This window comes from Syngnathus scovelli, chromosome 12 (genome assembly GCF_024217435.2).
Source record: "Syngnathus scovelli strain Florida chromosome 12, RoL_Ssco_1.2, whole genome shotgun sequence".
NCBI lineage: Eukaryota > Metazoa > Chordata > Actinopteri > Syngnathiformes > Syngnathidae > Syngnathus > Syngnathus scovelli.
In genome coordinates, this window is record NC_090858.1 from 6,100,563 (window position 1) to 6,114,256 (window position 13,694).

Consider the following 13,694-nt stretch of genomic DNA (forward strand, 5'->3'; position numbering starts at 1 on the left):
TGTCCGGACTATGCGCTGCTACTTTTTTCACAAGCTTTGAAGCTTGCGTCTTATAGTCCAGTGCGGCTTGTCGTGATTTTTATGATATTGTAAGAGGATTTGTTTTGGTAATACAGATAATAATAATTTCATTTAAATCACCTGCGGCTTATATAGTCTTCTCTACGAACAAAATGGGATTTTCCCCTAGTTTTAGCTGGTGAGGCTTATATCTAGGTGCGGCTTATAGTCTGGAAATTACGGTCGTTGTTTTTTAGAGATACAACTGAGGCAAACCGGGACATCTGGTGATCTTTTCCTAACCACCTCACTGCTTGATAAAACATTCCATCACTCAAAAATGTTCCCATTTTAGCAAGATATGTTTAAGGTGAAAAGATAGCTTTGTACCCACAATAAACTTCTAAACTTTTATGAACTTGGAAAATCATCTTAAATAAATAAGATACTAGGTAGGGGAAGAGAGTAGTGAGCGGGAGGAGTGGTGAGAAGAAAGAAACGACACAACAATAGAGATGAACAGGGGGTCTCAAAATGAGGTTGAGAACGAGGGGGGGGAGTGGGCTCTCCTAACAGTCTTTACGAAGGCCGTTTCCCCTCACTTTGATGTGTAGCGGTAGACCCACATCTTGTCAAGTGCAATGATGGGGAAAAGTGTGTGCGTGTGTGTGTGTCCAAGTGAATACAGTCGGGGGTAGGCGCAAAAAAGTGAACTTGATGAGCTTCGGAAGTGGTGCTAAAAAGAGGCACAGCTGGACTGATGGGAATGATGAGAGCCTTGTCCTCTCATACGGAACCTGAAAGTCAGAAGATCACTCATGGTTCTCTATATTCTCACACATACACATGTGCGCACACACACACACAATACTATTTACAGACCCAGACAAGTGACAGAATCCTGATTGATTTCTGAGGGTAAAAACAGAAGCACCTGATTATTAACAGTCAATGATGGGCGGAGCCTGAGCACAGCGGTTTTTACGAGACCAATTTGATTGACGCAACCCCTCCCTCCACCTGTGTGTGTGTGTGTGCGTATGTGTGTGTGTGTGTGTGTGTGGTCCTTTGAATCTTACATTCCAGAAAATTAAGATAGAGAACAGCAAAGATAGCGAAAAGTGTTTTTTTTTTACTTTCAATAAACCTGAATGCCATATAATACTTTTAATAATACTATTTAAATTACTTTCAAGAATATCGCAAGCATTTCATACATTTCAATAAATAATGTCATGCAGGCCATTATTTATATGAGAGTTCAGACTTTCGAATTAATGCAAGCCTCTTTTTGACTGCTTGAAAATGATTTTGACTCAGCATCTTCAAACAAAACACTGTTGGCCAGGTCTCAGAACTGGCATATAAACCCTGACAGATGCCCAGTGCTCAGAGCCAGACTGAGCTCATAAGGTGAGCCACCTTTCATCCATTTTAATAGGAGGCAGCGTGAAAGTCCAATGGCACAAACAGCAGCCTTTTGGCGGGCAGCAGGCCTGGACGGAGAGAAAGCTGACGACAAGGGGGCCGGGGGGTTATAAAATGAAAGGCTGACATCGTAAAGCACCGCCAGAACAAGGACACAGACGGAAGGCAGAGAATCCCCAAAACAAGTTACTCAGTCTTTCACACATACACAGCCATCATCAGCAGCCTGCCAGCCCCCCAACATTTACATTAGAAGAGGAAGGACACAGTGGGCCTGTGGAGGAATAGAAGGATGGGAGGAGAGGTTTGACACTCTATTGGGAGGTTGTAAACACTGTTAGACACTATCTCCATGGAAGCTTGAGCACTACTCTGTGGCATCTCACCCCCCCTCCATCCACTGCCAGCTCCCTCTGCCTTTTGCAAAGACAAGTGCTTTGACCACCAGGCCCCACATCGGCCCCTCGCCTGGCCTGGCCTGGCCTGGCCTCGGCTGCTATCCTGGCTTTCCAGCACAGCAGATGTGCACAGAAGCATGAGTAACCTTGGACGAGTGAATCAGCCTCAGCTTTATCTTCTACGGCCTTGCCAGAGTGTTAATGTGACCAAGGATTCTTTGTTCGGTTTACTCTTGTGTACTTTTTTTTAGTATGTGGAGTGATAGTTAATTAATTATCCTCATTAAGCTTTACACACCACTTTTCTCACAATAAAAAAAACTTTCAAGTTTTATAGTTAGTTAGTTTCTAGTTAGATTGTTTTGTGAAGACTTGTGATGGCTATCCCAATGGAAAACGACAGCAGAGATGGAGAAAGCCATATGATTATATGTTGGATAACAATCTATAGTTGGAATGTTTTCTAGGTAAAGTACCGCTTTCTAGACTCCACTCTGAATGGGCATTTTCAATAGAGCCAGATGTTCAGAGCACCATTTGAGATGCCTATTGTTAAACCTCAGCACTCCAAACAAAGTTGCACGAGAGGGATTACGTATGTTACCATCAATCCAAAAACTGTTCGATTGCATTGAAGTCAGTTTTTCCACTTCTTTCTGTGCATGCCTATGTGGGTCATGCTGGAACTGGCTTTCCTCAAACGCTTCACGTCTTGAGTAAGTTGTACTAAGTAACTAATAGCATAACTCAAGTAACCTCTATTGAACCTTCAGTTAATTAAGACGAAAATGCATTCCCAGGAAAGCACATCCAAATCTGAAGTAGTTACTTTCTCTCCAAAAAGAACATTGAACAGCGGTGGAGCTTGGATTGTGGGCTCAGTTCTTTTTTATCTGTTCTTATCTCACTTGGCGGGAAAGGAACATGGGATTTAGTTGCCGGTAAATGTAGATTCCTTGTAAAACAAATTCCCATTCAGTAGCTATGTGTAAAGGCCTTTCATTGGAAACTCGTTCGTTAGTCCTCTCACCTTCTGTACAGTAAATGCCACTTAGGAGATAATACTCCGAGGGAGTGAGAGAAAAAGGGTAGTCCGGGAAAAAAAATGGCCTCGGGTGGGGTGGGGGGGCGGGGGCACAAGAACAGAGAGCGAGAGAAGATTGAATGCTTCGAGAGCTTTAAAGAATAGCTAAGAGAGGGCGAGAACATTTAAAGAGCCCAAGCGGGTAGCGACTGCCAGGCACTGAGGAATTCATGCTCCATTTGTCCTTGTTTGTTGCTGGTTCCCAATAAAAGGGACTTGAAGGGGCTGGACTGGGCTGGGCTGGGTTGGGAGCAAGCAACAGATTGCAGATGCCCCTTTTGGAGAGCTCTCCTTCCATGGTTCTGGAGTCCTGAACCACCCTTCAGAGAAAAGAGCCCTTCTCTACTGTAAAGGACATTGTGGAGCTTGTCAATGGCTCTCGGCTGGGGCACATAGAAAATACAAGGAGGCCCAGTGTTCGGCACCGTGGCTCCTTCTATACAGGCCAGAACTGTAATGGGGGGGCCCCTGGGGGCTCCGCGGGGAGTTTAGAGGGCAACGTTTCAATGGAGCCCAAGTCCTTTTAACTCCTACATTGAGAGTCTCTCGCCAATTCCTCCAGACTGGGAGAGGGAAATTCCTCTGCAGATCAAACAGAATGTCTTCATTTCCAGTTGAACTTAAGACACAGTTTGTGACATTGAGGAGGTATTGTTGGAGAAGAAAGGCGCGGGTTGTGACGGTGCGCGCTTCAATTACGATTGGCCGGCAATTTGCCCATCTCAGGTGAGATTAAAGCCAATCATTGCTTATTAAAGCACACGTCAATCAGCGCAGTGGACCTCTGGATTCAGGTCAACTTCCAGCTGTGTGCTGATTCTGTATGACCGTGTTAGATAAGGTCAGTCATGAGTTGAAATCATTACTCGAAAGCATATTTAACCTTTTCCGAGGAGTATAATCACTCGTGGCAACCGAATAGACACACAAACACACAAAAGCGAGCTTTGCAGCCATTCAAGACTCGGTTGGCTACATCTTCAAAAGACAAACTTTACACAGTCACCATGACCGCTGCAGAATGCTGTAGAAAATGCCGGCGATAAACAAAGTGTTGTCCAATGGAGCAGCTGCAGGTTAGGCCCCCAAATCTCAACTGAGTGAATTTGAAGATAAGAAAAATGTACATATATCTTTTACTTTTTAATGATTTTATCATCAGCCATTGCAAGACAAATAAATGTTTCGCATACGTACTACATTTACTATGAAGACACATAATGATGGAAATGGTCTTTCTTCAAACAATGTACAAACAGGAAAAATTATTTCATGAACGTGAATGTGTGTGTGTGTGTGTGTGTGTGGTGGTGGTGGTGGTGGTGGTGGTGGGTGGGGTGTCCGCTGAGATGAGCAAAAGTGTGTGTGCATCTGTTTCAAATAGATGAGAGAGCAACCTCTCACCGCTGGGTTCCTCCAATTGTTAGTTTAACAGGAAAAGGATGCCCCAACAGCATAGGGGGGAAAAATAAAAATAAATAAATAAATAAATAAATAAAATCGACACAAAGTTCTGAAGATAGAAAAAGAGGGGTTAGGGTTAAGTCAGGTAACCCCGAGGAGAAAGTAGTGCAAAGGTGAGGGTCATGGCACAACACGGCATGGCGAACAATAACAGCACTCAGCTCTGTGTGCGTGTGTGTGTGTGTGTGTGTTTGTGTGTGTGTCCACTCGTGCTATGGGAAGAGTTCCTGTGATGACGCACTCCGACACCTGCTCCTGCAAAGCACACGTGCAGCAATCTTACGATATGCTTTTTTGCAACACTCACAGTTTTAATTTCTTATTCACTATCATTGATGTATCATTCGTTTGAGTTTTTTAAACTAAATCTTCACTGTTGCGGCTATAGCTAACATTTCTTGAAATTTTGACTTCATTTTAAAGTTCTTGCAAAGTAAATGTCTTTTTAAGTTGACCCTGGCAAATTTGATTGATTGGATAAATTGGCAAGTACGCAATCACGCTTCAAAATTGTGAAAAAAATCAAGATGTCTCTGCCCACGCTGGCTGTGACATTTATTATCATTCGAGTGTCCTGATGTTGTGACTTTTCCATGGATACACTTTGTACTGTTAAAGACATCATGACATGAATGTAAATTTCCATGACAACAAGCTAGTTTTGTGGAGGGGAAAAAAACAACTTGCAGATAATGTTTTAATAAGAAGCTGGTTGCTGTTAAAATTAATGCTGTACATTTTCATGCCCTATAAATTCCTCATGATTAAAGACCATCTTGTTCTGACAACATCACTAAGACGAAAGAACAGGAAAAAGAAATTGGGTGGTTTCTAACAGCAAAACAAGTTTAGGGGAGACAGATTTGGTCATGGGGATGAATCACTTGCGCTTTTTTGACCAGAGTTTGTCTGAGGACTTGCCAGAAGAAATCTCTCTCGATTCCTTTGATAACACTTCAAGCATTCGCAATGGTCAAATGTACCTTTTTTTAGTATTTGACATCATCGCCGCATAAAGCCAAACAAAAATTGTTGTCAGATTAGAAAAGTCCCGGAATGTGATCACACAAATAGCAGGCTGACTCTTCTGGCTTGTCCATTCAGTACATGACACAATTGCTTTGATTGCTTGCTCTGAACATACGTTGCATTAGGCTCACAGATTTTAGCAATAGGATCATGATAAATGAAGATATGAGTCAGAGATTAAAAAAGGAATACACACAGATAAGTGTTTATGTAAACGCTGTGGTTTCGAAACGCTGCCAAACCACTCATCCCATTTCCTGGACAGTCTTTTGCAGTGTTATGACTCACGTTTCACGTTTACATTGTTAGGAACTCAGGTTTTAATTCAAAGAAATCCGTAAAATGATGATTTTTCATAAAAGGAATGTTGTTCCTTTTAAATAGAATGCTATAGTTGTGTTTAACCAAATGACTGATTGCACTTCCTTGTGAATTTTTGCAGATATATGTATATTTGTATAAAATACGTAATGACCCTAGCATGGGAAATATTTGGATTGTTATTGTTACAATAATGGGCAACTATAAATAACTGGAGGAACATGTTGATTTTTGAAAACGATATTTTTTTTCCATTATGTGTCTATGCCCTTTGACAGTCCTAGATTCCTTGAGCAAGGCACCTAACCCCCAACTAGCCCAGAGCATAACACAAGGAGGAAAACCCCCAAGATGCTTGAAATCTGTCCTCAAACTATAAGTATCCCTCTTTGGGGCAATTAAAGGCTTCAAAACAGCTTAAATGTGGCCGTCATTAGATGACAAATGCGAGGAGGACAATAGCCAATCACAAGCCTCTCGAAACACAAACTGAATTGTCAGTGCATTATCGAGGCTGAGTCATAGCCAAAACAAAAGAGAACAATGGGAGTTCTGTTTGTGGCCTTGAGACAGGTTTAACACATGCAACACTGCAGAAACCTGGTTCCTTGTGCCGGCCAACCTCTTATGTATTGAACACACGATTATGCGTGAATATGTATGCTGAGAGCGAGAGCGAGAGAGCGAGAGCGAGAGTATGTGTGTGTGTTTAAGGATTGCGGGTTTCACCACCCAGCACTTACCTGCAGAGAGGTGTCACAGTATGTGGGTCATGTCTGACAGCTTGTAATCCTCTGTGATGAAGACTTGTTTATTCAGCCAGCAGATTCTCACCACCACATTGCATAAGCGCCAAATGGAGGCCGGGGAAAGGCAAACACCGGCGAGGACGAACTAAGGCAAAGATGAGTAGAGAAAGAGAGGGGTTGGTTTGTCCTCGTCGTTCTTTATTTTCAGAGTTAGACAATTAGAAATGAAACGTCTTGGAACCCAAAAACTGTAAAAGTGTGAATATGTGTGTGAATCATAAAAGCGTCACTCACACTGTGATGATTTAGAGATGAGCGAATAGCAGTTGGGCATTAATTGATTAACCTCACGTTGCCAACTCACATTGATTGATTTTTCACAAATACCACTTTTGTAGTAAATATAGGTTGGAAGGATGTGATCAGTATGATTTATTCTTAGTTTTGCATATACAACAGGCAGATCGACACAAACACACACACACACGGTTTGGTAATTACATCATCGAGTGCAGAGGCCCGATGATAAGGTCGTTGGTGAACAAAAGCAGTGCCTTGTTGCATAAGACAAGCTACAGGGGCAAAGTGATTGACGGAAACACTCCTGTCTGAACTGAAATGAGCTCGCACACACCCTCATGCCCACACACACAAATAGTATGCAAACAAAGTGTAGGATACGAGTCGCTAATAATTACAGCAATATTGTGACAGTCTTTACTATTACACCTGTCAAAGTATATTTTGGTTCCTGCCTGTTTCTCACAAATGTATTTATTTATTCTATTTTATTGTTTTATTCAGCTGCAGCTTGTCAATGAAGAGTGTTCAGATGACACAAAGTCAATTATTATAGCAAGTATATAGCTCTCTGCGCTTTTAAACACTTTGTTGAAAGCATTTGGCTCATTTTTGGGAGGGAAGAAATTGGCTAAATTTATTGGGAAATGGAAACTGTTGGAAGCTGTAAAATCTATTTGTAGCCACAGTTGACATAGTTTGTGCATGGGCTGCTGATTTTTGGGCTGTTTGCTTTTCACCAAGTAGTGTGGTTTAATTCCGCTGTCAGCAGTAACATTTTGAACAATGAAGCCTTATCTGGCTTGATTTCCTCCAAAGGTTTATAGGTGGGTTGTCGATATCTGGGACAGCTGTGATACATAAATTGAGGGTCATACCAGTCTCAGACTTAAAAAAAAAATCTAATTTATGTGCCGTCTACTTAGCATGTTGCTATTTATTACCCAAAAAAATATAGACCTTGTTTGAGAGATTCCTGCTGTCACGTTCTAAGAATTTTGTAGTATACTAGTGTAGGTGATTCATTAGGTACTGGGCCTGAAAGGTGCCAAACCGATAAAGTATATTTGTTTTATGAAAGGTTTGACTAGAGAAAAACATAAATCTTATAATGAATCTGTACTGCTTGCCAACATTTACTCTCTTTTGCAACAAATGAATTTATGAACACCACATTGGTTTTGCTGAATTGTGTTGGAGGCAATAAAAGAAACAGGACAGCACAACACTACTGGAAAAGAGAAGCGTTATTCAATCCACGATGGGGGAAATTCTGACAAGTGGCCCATAGCAACAAAACTGAAGGACAAGTCTGAGCCAGCTTTAACTGTCAACCTTTATTAGCTGTATCAGTCATAAAAGCCTTCTGGGCTGAACTTGTTGGAAGGAAACAGGAGAGGAGCCGAATAACTAAAAGCTCTGACTCCCATTCTACAGTGAAACTTTCTGATAACCAAAACAAGCCATCCAGACATACTTTGGTTTTGAAGTGTTTCATCTAAAAATGACTACCAGTCCTGTGTGAATCCAGAAGTTAGCAGAAAATCTATGAAGCAATTCAGTTTCCACAGTACGACGCAAAACGATCAAGGAGCAGGAAATCAAACAAGTTAAAATACAAAATCATCCTCACATCAAGCCAAGTAGATCATTTGTACCGATACGACATCAGGATAATAGATTTCATTGTCATTATCAGCTCGATCTAACAACGTCATTAGTTTCGGCATACCTATCAGTGTGCGATTACATATTTCCCTCTGTGAGAATGAGGTCTACTTTAGCCAAGAGCTGGAATCAACAAGTTAGACAAAAGCAATTTTATTAGGTACTGCGGAAAAGAAGTACACCACACACACACAGTACATGTACCAACGTGTGTGGATCAGGTTTCAATTGTACTCCAATTTGATCACTGCGTTTGCCAGTCTGAATGCATGAGATAGAAAACAGTGGCTCATAATTCCATGAAAGAAAAATAAGCAGTGACAAAAAATGTTGGCGTTGGTTTTGATCTGACAGCCTTGGGCGAAAGGTTAATTACAAGCGCAAGAGTTTGAGTACACTTGGCGCTCAGGGAAATGAGTGCAGTCAATCGAGCGACTTACGTGAGTTGTGTCTTGATGTTCTGGGCATAGATGAAACTGACTGCTGTTTCAACAAACAGCACAAGTCAAGACTACTCTTCACTATTATAGAATAATTAACATTAATTAAATTATACCATATATATATATATATATATATATATATATATATATATATATATATATATATATATATATATATATATATATATATATATATATTAGGCGGCTCGGTGGCGCACTGGGTAGCACGTCCGCCTCACAGTTAGGAGGGTGCGGGTTCGATTCCACCTCCGGCCCTCCCTGTGTGGAGTTTGCATGTTCTCCCCGGGCCCGCGTGGGTTTTCTCCGGGCACTCCGGTTTCCTCCCACATTCCAAAAACATGCTTGGTAGGCCGATTGAAGTCTCCAAATTGTCCCTAGGTGTGAGTGTGAGTGCGATTGGTTGTCTGTCTCTGTGTGCCCTGCGATCGGCTGGCAACCAGTTCAGGGTGTCCCCCGCCTACTGCCCGATGACGGCTGGGATAGGCTCCAGCACGCCCGCGACCCCCGTGGGGACTAAGCGGTTCAGAAAATGGATGGATGGATGGATATATATATATATATATATATATATATATATATATATGATAATAAAGGTTGCATGCAAACTAATCTTGTTCCTCATGCTTAGGAAAGTACAATGATTGAATATGTCACATGATGTGTAGGTGTGGTTTGCAAAATACGTAACTTATGTACTTTAATATATTGTACTCCTATTCTGCTACTTTAAAAGCTCAGTTAAGTTGAATAATGTGTTTTTTCTGGAGATGACATATGGCGATGTTGAAAATAACAGCAATATGTTTGTTTCCCAGGCAAGTGCAATGAGTGTGTGAAATGCAGGTCAGGTGAGTCATCTCCTTTTCTTTGACAGTGCTGTCTGTTTTTTTCACACTCAAATGGAAAAGTACACTGGAGTGGCTGTGTGCGTCTAAAGATTCAAGAGTTTTTTTCAAGAGAAAAAAAAAAGAAAAAAGAAAGAAAGAGAGGACAAAACTTTGTTGGACGGCAGAAGAAGATTCAGGAGTGCACATATGCTCATTTGTTTTCTGTCTTTAGATATGTCCACTTCGTTTCACACACACACACACATGCACACACATGCACACACACACGCGCATAGTATCACAAGTCACTTCCTAGACTATATTTGAGCCTATGGGTCAGAGATAAGTTTAGAAATGACATCTCTGGCTGATCTAGTGTTCTGTAATGTGCCAACGTGTTTACTATAAATCAGGGCATGAATGGCCGTGCGAAGTCATGTATGCGTGCTGCTTTAAGAAAGTCATTAACTACGTACTCAGAATTATACTTTTAAGAACGTCAGAGGAGAGAGATGCTACAACAATATAGCCATCAACTCAGTGTATATAATATTTAACAAGTCATAATAATGATGACATGAAATATTTCCAATTTAGTTCTCTGGTCTGTGTGATGTACAAATATTTAATGAATATATTTATTCTTTCTGAAAAGCAAGTTGACATGCAGAGTTGAAATATAAAGTTTCAAAGATATTTTTTGAATGGTTATATTGTTGAACGGTTTAGAATTGGTTGAAGAATTACAATCATTGCAAAAAAGAACTCAATGAAGGTTAAAAATGAAATATAGGCTAATCTTCTATTTTAGGATAATGTATTTATATTTCTGACTCCAGAGCAGTCAGAGCCACACAAATCATGACATGTCACTCTCTTTATTTGACTTAGGGTTCTATTTCTGTGCCCAGCTTAAATCTAGGTGGCCGGCTCGCCACATAGCTTACTACGGGACGCTGATTTTGAAAACAGACGTATCAGAAAGATGATGATTATAATATTGCCTTCATGAATGAATTAAGTAGGCCCCATTTATTCTTTCAGTGCGCTGAGTTGTCTTATTACTCGGAACTAAAAATGCTCTTCTTCACAAACTTTAAAGTGGATATGAAGGATATTCCAACAAATGCATGGTTCAACGGTTAAACCGTATCACAGTCACATCGCTTTCTCAGCGCAATTGCAATGCATCAACATTCATTCCCAGGTTCATTGGTAGTTCAACACATGCTCATGCAATTGAAAGAAATGCATTTCCGAGGTTGATTGATTTACAGTGACGACAACATCCGATGCTTCCAAGTTATAAGCGGTGTGCAATTAATTATTTTTAAACCCCCGTACCCACAGCCCTCCGGTTAAATGTGTATAAAAATAGCTAGGTCTAGACATACTCTATATTTGTGTGTTGGACCTAAGTTATGATCAAGTCTTGTAAATAGCAATGACTTCACACTTTCGCTCACTGAAAGCTCCAAACACACGTGAGTGTATGTTTCTAGTTCTATCTGTATCTAAGCTAAAGTTAACCCTTCTCAAATGCACATCACCAGTTCATCCATCAATCCTCAACCTTGCTCCAACTCACAGATGCCTGTGTGTGCGTGTGGTATGCATGAGTGTGTCTGGTCCTGCATCTGGTTTGGACTTTGAGGCAACTATTTTTAGAGCAGAGCTGCACTTTTACTTCCATTTTGCCTTTTGGTGTTGTTTAGTTAGCTGTATCCTTTTTAAGTCAACATGTCACATCTGTAGTTGCAATACTGTACCTTTTTTATTGTTATTATTCATGCTCAAAATTCCAAATCACAAGAGTGGCCATGAATGGCAATCAGACCATCACACATTCCATCACCTTCTCCCCTGGATTCCCACATTGAAAATGAGCGTATTTTGTCTTGTGTTACTCATCGCTCTGTTATTCTCATTTCCTCCCTCTATGCTTCACCTCTTCCCCTTTTTGGTTGCTTTTATAACCCTTGACCTGCCGATGACCCAAATTGGTTTTACTGGCAGCATTTGTGTACTTGAAAAGCAAAATCACACATTAAGCTTTCTGTAAATGATCGAACAGTGTCCTTGAGATGAAACAGTTTGTACATTATGCATCTCGTTTCACTGCCCAGGCACTCTATGACATCATACTTAGTAGTGTTCTCTTCAAGGAGTGTCGGCTACCAGGGCCAAGGTGACAAAGACCAAAGTGTTTGTCCTCATTCGTGCACATTCTCATAATGTTTGTATGACTTAAGCATTTTTTCTTATTTTGAATCAAATGAATTTTGAATCAATGTTATGATCCGTGTTTCTTTTTCTCCTGTCAAATGGCTTGTTTCTGCATCCCGTTCTCCTTTCGTTTTCCGATGATGGTGCGTCTGGGAGTGTCCATATTGGAATTTGTCCTTGGATGTCCTTTGCAATCTTTATTCCGTCCAGGAAAAAAAAGAAATGCAAGAAACCTCAATCCAATGACTGAGCAAAATGTCAGCAATTTTGCGGGTATTTTTTTTTCCTTTCTATTTTCCTCATTATTTTATGCAATTCATTTAATTTGAGCTATTTTCACTGGAGCAACTCCTTCACTACCAGTTGTTTTACTAGATTTTCATTGATTTTGCAAGGCCAATAGAATTTTAGAAAAATGTGTGGAATATGTGTGTGTATATAATGAATAAAAGTCAGTTGAGGATCCAGTTATTGTATAAAGAACCTTATTTTGATATGTGTGTTTGAATACGTTACTGGTAGGATAAGTAACATTATTTAGATTCTCATTCAGGAATGTTAGTAATAGTTTCCCCTGAGCTGTAGATCATTAGCAAATATAACACAGTCAATCGTCAATCCAGATGGCCACAGACTTCTGGTGAAAAAAAAAAAAAAAAAAAAAAAAAACTCCTGTGTACTGCACACACATTACGCCATTTGCTTGAGTTACTGTTTTACAGAGTTGGGACGTTGTGTAAAACAAAGGAAAAAAAATGCAATGTTTTGCAAATTTGTTTTTAAATTTTTTTGTACATCCAGGTGAATCTTCATTTATTGGAAACACTTTTGGTGTGTCTCTGAATAAAGTTCATCCTGTTGTTTGCTGACACACTTAACAACTCACAGTCATCACATTGGGATCCATAAATGTATAAACATAGACAGGTGGACAGTATACATTTACCACTTACTATGTAACAACACAATGTACCTTTTCCCTATCATTAAATACTTCTCATCAAAAGCAGCTTGATGGAATGTTAAAACCTCGAGAAAAATTGACTAAATACTAAATCCATTGAAGATTTCGAGGAGAGTCAGACATTTGCTTGACATGTCCTGTCAAGAAGCGTAGATAGGAGTGTTTGTGCCCCCCCGGCAAGATGGTGAACTGTCAACAGCTTCAACTGTCCACATCACAGCCACGACAATGCTGTCAGCAAGATTCTGACACATACCCACGCCAGCACACATTTGGATGCCTCCAAAAACACACTTGGGCAGAGAGAAAAGGGAGGGAGGGCTAGAATTCCCCCATTGCCCACATACGCACAAGATTGCCAGTGTTTAGTTAGTGTGTTTGTGCCTGTCACTCACCTTTGCACTGCCTCACACACTCATTCGGTGGTTGGGGGATCACCCCGTGTGTGTGTGTGCGAGAAATATCTTTCCCCTGTAATGTCACTGCCTTTTCAGGGTAGGCCTGATGTGTAAACATTTCATCATCATCATCCAATTAGCATGGGCTTTAAAATTGACATGAATAATTCAATGTTGACCATTAGCCCCATTTTTAAACAAAAGAAAAACGATTCCCTTTTTTATATTTGCAATGTTTCCTTTGAGCTCACACGCGCTGACCTCATCCCACCCTAGTTTGAGTTCGTTCATATGCACTGCTCTGAGTATTGCGGCAGATGGTGATGAATGCTGTATGCCTTGTCGCTGCTGCGTCATGGAGGGGTGCCGGCTGA

At 40.7% G+C, this 13,694-nt stretch overlaps 2 long non-coding RNA genes across 2 annotated transcripts in view; one reads left to right on the plus strand and one right to left on the minus strand.

Moving 5' to 3' along the window:
* The window catches only part of LOC125978244 (uncharacterized), an 86,576-nt gene extending 79,877 nt beyond the window's left edge, over window positions 1–6,699 (minus strand). Inside the window, exon 1 of the long non-coding RNA XR_007484967.2 lies at window positions 6,468–6,699. This is a non-coding gene — a long non-coding RNA (uncharacterized lncRNA). The remainder of the gene's footprint in view (window positions 1–6,467) is intronic.
* LOC125978243 (uncharacterized) overlaps window positions 1–13,694 on the plus strand; it is a 43,251-nt gene that overhangs the window by 14,366 nt on the left and 15,191 nt on the right. The gene's annotated exons all lie outside the window — the stretch shown is intronic.